This window comes from Parasteatoda tepidariorum, chromosome 2 (genome assembly GCF_043381705.1).
Source record: "Parasteatoda tepidariorum isolate YZ-2023 chromosome 2, CAS_Ptep_4.0, whole genome shotgun sequence".
NCBI lineage: Eukaryota > Metazoa > Arthropoda > Arachnida > Araneae > Theridiidae > Parasteatoda > Parasteatoda tepidariorum.
This window is the reverse complement of record NC_092205.1, coordinates 30,468,766-30,477,703: the sequence shown is the minus strand read 5'-3', so window position 1 is coordinate 30,477,703 and position 8,938 is coordinate 30,468,766.

Below are 8,938 nucleotides of genomic sequence, written 5' to 3'. Positions count from 1 at the left end.
TTGGAATCCTTGAATTTGGTCAAAACAAATTTAGAGTCTTAAATCAAATGAGGAAAAAATATTGATACACATTTAAATATTAATGCATTTGTATACAGGTTTTGTACTTTCCATAATTATTTTTTGTGTGCACCTTTCTAAATATTAATTAAGAAAGTAGACTATTTATTATCAAGACATAACTGAAATTAAACATTTTGAAGAAACTACAAATGGTACTATATTTATAAACATACTATACTTTTGGTGCTTTATTGAAAATTCGTTAGCATTCAAATGAAAACACTTAGACGTAGAAGAAAATTACAAACAAGCTGACATGCGTTTCTTCCTTGGGTTGGGGCTTTTCCTCTCTTTCAACATTTTTCTATATTATTATTTCTTATCATTCTCTGTTATTTGTTATTTTTGCAAATATTTTAAAAATATCCACTATATGGACAATTTTGTGTTATGAATGTTATTTTGTGTTGTGTTAGTTTTTATACAAATGTTTAAAAACTAATCAAATCAAGCAGTAAACCAGATTGAAGTCAAGTGCTTGTAAATCGGAATTTTTTAAACTAGTTTACCCTCTAAATTATTTTGTAAAGTTAATAGTTTTGTCAATTAAATTAGGGCTCTCAGGGTTCTCCCAAATCTTTTATATTCAAATTACTAGCTTTATTTTTTTCGAAAAATTTAATCTGATTTAATTAAACCTTTGTTACTAGCATTCCATTATTACTAGCTAATTTTAATATTTTTCAAATACTATATTTTCTGAAATGTTGATCAATTCGTAATATATCATTTCTTTCCTTAAAATGTTATAAAACTTGCTATGATTAGTATCATATAGAACAAAGCAGCAATTAAACAAAAATGTTATCAGTGGATAAGTTTGCTACCGACAGAATACTTTTGAATATTTTTCAATTAATTTTTGTTTCATGTGCATTTCCTCTTTTTGTTTTTTGCAGTCTCATGTTTCCTAACCAATTACAACAGGGAAAAAGAGGAGGGTGAACCATAAGGAATTAGAAACAGGCTTAAACTAGATAATTTAATAAAAAGAAAGGAATTAAGAGATCGGTATTGTGCAAGAATTGCAGGCGTTGAAAGATGTAGAAATTAAAGAAGATAAATTTTCTAATGTTTGGAAGTAGAGTGTGCAAAAAGATGAAACATGTCCATTAAACAACTTTTAATCTAATGATCTGGTTGTTATGTATTAGGACAAAATTTTAGTGGTTCAAGGTTTTAACCTTGAATATGTTAATTAATTAGTGTGAAAGATATTTTAAGTAGCAAAATCATCACAAAAAGCACAGACTAAACATAATTTTTTTGTTGTTGACAAATTTGGATTCTTTTGCCCCAGAATATGGTCCTAAAAACTTGGTTAAGAAAGCAATAGAAAGTTTGTGCCCCTCAACTCAATGTTAATTTTACTTTTTATGTATTTCACCATCTTTAGAAATTTGTTAGTGTTTGGAAAAATTTTTGACACTATTTATTATAAAGATGATTCTATGTGAAAAATAATTTTAAATAATTAAGAATTATTATTTTACTTAATAGTAGTCTAGAAAATTGAGTTCTAAAATACTCAAAGTTTTTTTGTCATTTTAAAGATTGATGACATTATTTTAATTGGCAAAATATAAAATTTGAACAAAATCAATTGAATAGTTTTTGAGTTTTTAAAAGTTTCTGAAGAGTAATTAATTTTAAAGAAAATTATTATTTTTGAAATTTAATTGTTAATTATTCAGAAACTTATACTTATTTAATTAAAATTTTTTATTTAGAGGTTTAAACTTTTAATGGCTCTCCAAAACAAATAATTGGGACCATATTTCACAAATAGTGGTTGTTTCTCATTTTTTAAGAATTATAAATCCAATATTATAGAAAAAAAAAAGTATGTTTATTCTGAGATAGTAAATTTTTGCATCTAATTTCATAATTCAAAATATTAAAAAATAAGGTAATAAATTTCTTAAGACCTGGTTTTTCAAGTAGACTTAATGAGAGAAAATCTAATTTTAGTTTTGTCAAACCCAACAAAAAGAAAAAAGTAGAATGCATCATTTTTGAAAGACTTGGGGGTGGGGGATAGAAGTTTATTACAAAAGTGATGCAGCCCATGTTTCTCATTTCATATCTGACTGTAAAATTTTCTCTTATCTAGTCTACTTGAAAAACAGACTTTTTGAAATTTTTATTTAATTTTATTATTTTCTTCATTTTAGTTTTGTGTCTATAAATTTGTTTATGTCAGAATTGAAATTCTCTGAAAACAATAAATTTCGCTGGCACAATTTAGGAAACTCTTTGGGCACAGATTTGTTGTTAATTTTTTTTTAGCAGTACATTTAGTTTGCAGTGGCCAGGGAAGGATTGTGACTTTGATTCTCTTCCAGTTCAGAGATGCAGTTAAAATTAGAACATTCTAATTATAATTCTAACTAATAAAGTGGTCAAAATTTTAATTCATGATGAATTCCTATTGGCAGTAATAAGATATATTGATTAATTCTGCTTGTAGCATTCTGGTAACAATTAAAATCTATCTTATTATCCTGCATAGAACTCAATTTTAAATTTGATCTCTTAGTTTGTTAGAAAGTGGCTAGAATCCTGGTTATAAATTAAATCCCTTTTAATGATAATATGAATACTAATCTGTTTGTAGTTGTCTGTAGGTCAGTTAGTAGTGGTCAATCTAAATGTGTCCTCTCATCAGGCATGTAGCTGCAATGAAAATTTGAATGTTGTAGCCAGTTGGAAATTTCGATTGCAAGGTATCGCCCTGAGAAACAGGAAAGTGAGTACATAAAAACGTAGTAAAATAAAAACATAAATACTTATTTTAAGTTGAACAAAAGATGGAACATTTTTTATGCATAAGATTAATAGCTTTTTCATTTGCGTCAGGAGAAATAAATTAAAATTGCTATTTAGAGATCTTTGTGTGTAAAAATAAATTAAATATACTGGTTGGCCCATGTGATTCGAATGAGTGATGACAATTCAATAAAAAAATATTGCTTTTTAGACCCACTGGAACGTGAAAGTGGGGAATGGGCTGATTTGGTGGAGTCTGATTTTCTGGCAATTAATGAAAAGAATTGGTGATAAAAGATAAATAGGAAGTTGTTATGGAGAAATCATCAGAGGAAAACATTGGCGCACATTATGCTGTCTGGCCAACTATGATGATGGCATCTAAGATGATAATTCAATTATATATGAAAGAAAGTAAAGTGTACCTTCATTTTAAATTTGAACTGCTGTTAACAATAATCTAAGACAGTGCTGAATAATGTTGTTAGTTATACAAATACTATTAATGAATTGGTGTAACAAAAGTTATTTAGAAAAAATTAATCTTTATAGCATTTAAATTAACTTGATTTATATTTTAATGTATTAGAATTAGCATGATAGTTTTATAGTTAGAAATTTTATATGTATATAGCTGTCAATTCTACTGGCATTTGCTTATTTTATCGTCTCTTGGAAAAATTTAAAAAGTGTCCTGTTTTTTGTCTATTTTCAGAAAATACTCTTAAAGTGGTAAAGTTCCTGAATAAATCCCTATAAAAATAGATTTTTTAATCAATTTACTGCTTGTTTTGCTAAGCCTCATTTACTGTAATCAGTTCTTAAATGTTCTAATATTTTGATTCTTTTTAATTCAGAACTTTCTATTTTTAAGTTAATTAACAAATATATTATAACTGTTTAATATGAATTAAATATTTACTCATACTTGTATTCAAAAAATATAGTAGACACAATAACAATTTATATTCAAGTCTATTTAATATTCATGATATATGGAAAACATTACACTTATTTTAAATTTATAGCTATTCATGTAGTATAGTTAATGTACTTTGTAAGCAATAAAAATCCTTAAAATTCCCTGTTCAAAAAACATTTTAGATATTTTTCAATAACAAACAAAGAGCCAAAGCAAAGACCAGGGGATAGAGCGCTCACAGCCCAATAAGGTATTCCATAGATTGCTGGTCAATTCGAAATTCCGCACACGGCTTGTACCGATCACAGTGCTAACGTAAAACATCCTCAGTGGTAGACGGATCAAGGATTACAGTTCCCTTGCCATCAGACTAACCGTGGGAGGATTTCGTAATTTTCCTCTCCCTGTAGCTCAAATGCAGATTAGTTCTATCAAAAAGTCCTCCATGAAAGTTTTTTTTTCTAATACTTGATCCAGGAGTTCCCTTGTCTTTTGCATTGGGTTCAAAATTACAAAGCTACAGAGTTGAACACGTAGCCATTAACCCGAAAATTGGATCGGCTATTTATTGACGGTTATAAAATAAAATAGCTAATATAAAATTTATATTATTTTGTATTGTATATTTCATTGTTTTCTTTTCAAGTTGACAATAATGTATGAGTTTATTTCATTTTCAAGTTTTAAAATACCTCTAGTAACTTATGTTATATGGCAGAATATGACACAGAAACACACAAATTTATTGATGTATGAGTATTTATTAATTAGATAATAATATGATGCATAATGAACAATAACAACTGTATACACTGTACAGTATATCGAGCTCACGCTCACATATTTGCATTTGTCAAAAAAGTAGTATACATTTGCAAAAAGGAGAAACTGTATAACAAGTCATGCATGAAGCTTCAATTTTTAGTCTATATACAAAGTCCGATCTATATTGCTAATGAAGCAGATCTTGATCTCACAGAAATCAATTTTCACTCATAGCCTTGTAAAGCATAGTCATAGCCTTCAAGCTATTTCAGCAATTAATTATTCTACATTTTTCATTTGCTGTAAGAGATGGCAGATGTGCATGAATTTTTCTTTTTTAAGTATCGAATTTTTCATTTTAAGCCAATGCAAATTATCTAGGTTCATCTATAGTCCGCTTTTATCTTTATTATCTTTGTGAGGGTGAAATGGGTCTATTAGGCTTGTGGACTGGTCATTTGTGAAACTGCCCGAACTGGTCTGTTGGTGAAATTCGCTAGCTGTAATACCTAGATCAGGCTGTGGTCAAACGGCCTAGTTAAAATACAGTCTAGTTGTGGGTGAAACGTTCTAATGGATTCATTTTCTAGTCTTAATGGTGAAATGGTCTAGTTGATGGCCTCACTAATGGAGGGTGATAGGCCTAGTTTTATTGGTAGACTATTTGTAGGTGATGCTCCTTGGTCAATTTTAAGTCGATTCTCAGAAAACGGTCACGTTTAGACTACTCGCGTTTTCGCGTTGCGGTTTTTGCATCAAAGAATGTGTTAAAAGTAATGGCAACTATGATTTATTGTTTTCTTTGATGTATTTCCGCACATTCGCGAAAACACGTTTTAGATACTTCAAAAAATTGCAAAAATAAGAACTTTGTAAATTGTATATAACAGCAAATAGTGCTTGATTAAAAAAATAGAAATTTGCTAACTTATTCGTGAAAGGCAGCAATATTTTTTTTTAAAAAAGTAACTAAATAAGCGTTAGCTTCTATTTTTTAAAAAAAACAAACAAAAACAATATCCATTATAAGTGTTGGGAACAATATATAGATTTAGATCGTTTAAAAATAAGAATAATGGTTGAAAGTTTTAAAAAAAACCCATCAATTTTATAGTTTTTCGAATCAATTCATTAAGCATATTCACAGTACTCTATTGAATTCTCTATTTTACATTTTGGTAAAAATTGTTACAGCCATTTGGTTAGTTCTCTTCAGAGTTTGATTTATATGATTACATAAAATTTTTATTTTTAAAATTTTATTTTAGAATTGAGCATTTTTAAAATTTTGTGAAGGATATAACAAAATTAAAATTATTTAAAAGGAATTCGTTAACGTGTAATAATAAAAATTGTCACAGCCATTTGGTTAGTTCTCTAACAAGTTTGATTAATATGATTACATGAAATTTTTATTATTTTATTTTAGAATTGAGCATTTTTAAAATTTTGTAAAAGATATAACAAAATTAGAATTATTTGAAAGGAATTCGTTAATGTTAATATAATTATGAATTAATGTAGTCATACATTGAAAAAGTAGACAAGTTTTAATGATTTTCAGAAGTTTTACGAAACGTACAGTATATTATTAACTTCAAAAATTATTTTATCATTTTAAATATATGTAGTTTTTTGTGCAAAGCAGCTTTCATGAATGGTTGCAAGTTGGTGTTAATTAATAACATTAATCACAGATTAAAAAATATCTTTAACGCTAATTTTCTATCATTCCAATATTTGATTTTAGACCGAGCATTTTTTAAAATTAAATTTGTAGGGTATTTGTAGGGTCACCGGTATTTATTTTTAAATAAATTTGATATAACGAGTTCATGTATCATGAGTCAGCATACTTTGAATAAGTAGATCTGCTTCATTTAATTTTTTATTAAATAATAATAATAATGTTCTTCTTTAGAGGGATTTTTTTTAAAAAATTACACAAGAGTATTTAAGGACAAAATCATTTTAGGATTTCACTTTTTAAACAGTCTTTTTTTTTTCTATACATGCAGATTTTAGGAAAAAGGACTAGGGTTTAATAACAATATTAATCTGTTGAGAAATGCCAAAATTTAGTTGATATAAATGACCAGAAATTCCATTGGTTAATTTCACTTATCAACTTCTTATTAGTTACTAACTTGTAATCATTATTTATTTCTTCAGTCTAAGGCAGATGTTGTTAAAGCTACTTTGGCATTGGCTATTTACATATGTTACAATGCTACATTTATTTTTATTACTAAGTCTATTAATGAAAAAATAATAAAAATGCTATCCTAATGTGAATTCTGTGTTTAACTCAAATGAAACAGTTTTTACAGTTAGTTGTTCTGATGCGGCAATTCGAAATGTGTGTAAGAAATCTTGAGGCTGTGATTTTGTGATTATAAATGTAGAAACGAAGCTTTAGCTTCTTTTATTTTAGTTTAATTATCATTCCAAGATCTAAAAAGCTTCTTAAAAGCTTGAAATCTGTCCTAGCATAAAATTCTGGAACCTACACCTTTAAAAGTTAAGGAAAAATTCGTCAATATATCTCCTACCTACATGCTACTATATCTGTTCAATTTTGTTGTGAAGGAGGTTACCTAAAAAAGCTCATACAATTATTTTTACCCATTGTAGTTATTATTCACTCTTTTATAACATTTTATAATACAAGATCACCATCAGAAGAAAATTAACCCTTTTCATAAAATATTATTTTTTTCTTTTATATATATTGTACATATACCAGACTTATATTGTATAATTTCAATTTTTTTTTTATAATTTAAGTGCAGTATTTTAGCAAATAGGTATCAATTTTTAATTAATATGTACATATTCAAAAATAGGTTTAATAAAAATATTTTCCCTGTAATCTTTTAAGCTGTTTTTTTTTTAAATTTAAGTTTTTATTTAATAGTCAAAATATGAAGTACTTTTGAATAAATTTTTATGTATGTTTTTAACTATGGTGAAAAAAAAATTTAAATTTTTTTTTTCTTTAAATTTATTCTTTAAAAGTTTAAACAAGTTGAAGCTTTGCAGTAAAATAAGAACTAATTGTTATGAAATAATATTTTTGTCATTATCCAATTTTTTATTTGACAACTTAAAATTTCAGTTTCCTATTTCAATAATTAACATCTTAAAACATTTATTATTTATACTCGAAAAGTCAAAAGGAAATCTAGATTTCTCAATACAAAAATGATTCTGGTTTTAGTAAGAAATAATACTTTATCATCCATCTTTTTTTTCTTTGACAACTTAACATTTCAGTTTCTCTTGTATTTATGTAGTGTTTAATGACTTATTTACTTTGTCTTGCAATTATTGCTTATCGCGTTTGTAACTACCATCAAGCAAAAACTGACACATTCCTCTAGGTTACCTCTGCTTTTTGTAAATTGGATTACAGGTGTGCTTATCAGGTTGAAAAAATAAATAATTGCTGGAGGAAAATAGCTTTCTTCTTATATCATAGAGTTCTAATTTGCTACAAAAGCAGCAATGCATTCCCCAACTCATGTAAAATTGGAGATTGGGATAACACATACTTGTAATAAATTGTAAAGGCAACAGCTTTTAGTATAAACAGATAACGGTTTGGTACCGTTTTTGGAACATTTGGATCATTGCTGTAAGCCTGATCAATTACATGATGCATCTTAATGAATATATTACACATTACCAACTTAATATAGTTAGAGAAGGTTATTACCTTAAAAATTTTGAGATATTTTTTTTTATAAAACTATTTTCGAAATTCTCGCTATACTTTTAGAAAATATGTAATTAAGGTTAAAAGTATACAGCTTGATTTAACCGTTAATTCTTAAGCTCAACAAAAAATTAATCACTCCTTGAAAAACATAATTTAATCCGAAATAATTTACATAATTTAAAACAATTAATGTAATTCCGCCTCTATGCTTCGTAACTGCTTGGATTGGGTTAGCAACGAGGCTTTGTTGGTATGTTATTTCCAGTTTAAGCCAGTTGCTGCTCGCAAATTCGCCAATTCGGTGAGGGGCCCTGACATTGGCATTTTATCCGTTCCGCATATCTCACATATTTCTATGGCGTTCAATTAAGGTAACTTTGAAGTCCTATCGAGATTTAATAGGGAGTATGATTGCACATAAAACGATTGACATATGCATAATTCCAGAGCGATGAATTTAGAAATTCTGGAGTATCAGTAGCAAAAACACCATGAAGATGTTGACTTAAAGGCTGCACCTGGTTATACGGAATATTAAATAAACATCCTGTTTTATTTTAGTGTTACCTTAGGAAACAGGACCAATCTCTAGTATGAAAAACACCATTAACAAAAATAAGAAAAATCACAAATTACATTAGGAGTTTTATGATTTCCCTATGTGTGCCTAATTTTTTTGTTTTACGAGCTTCGATGTC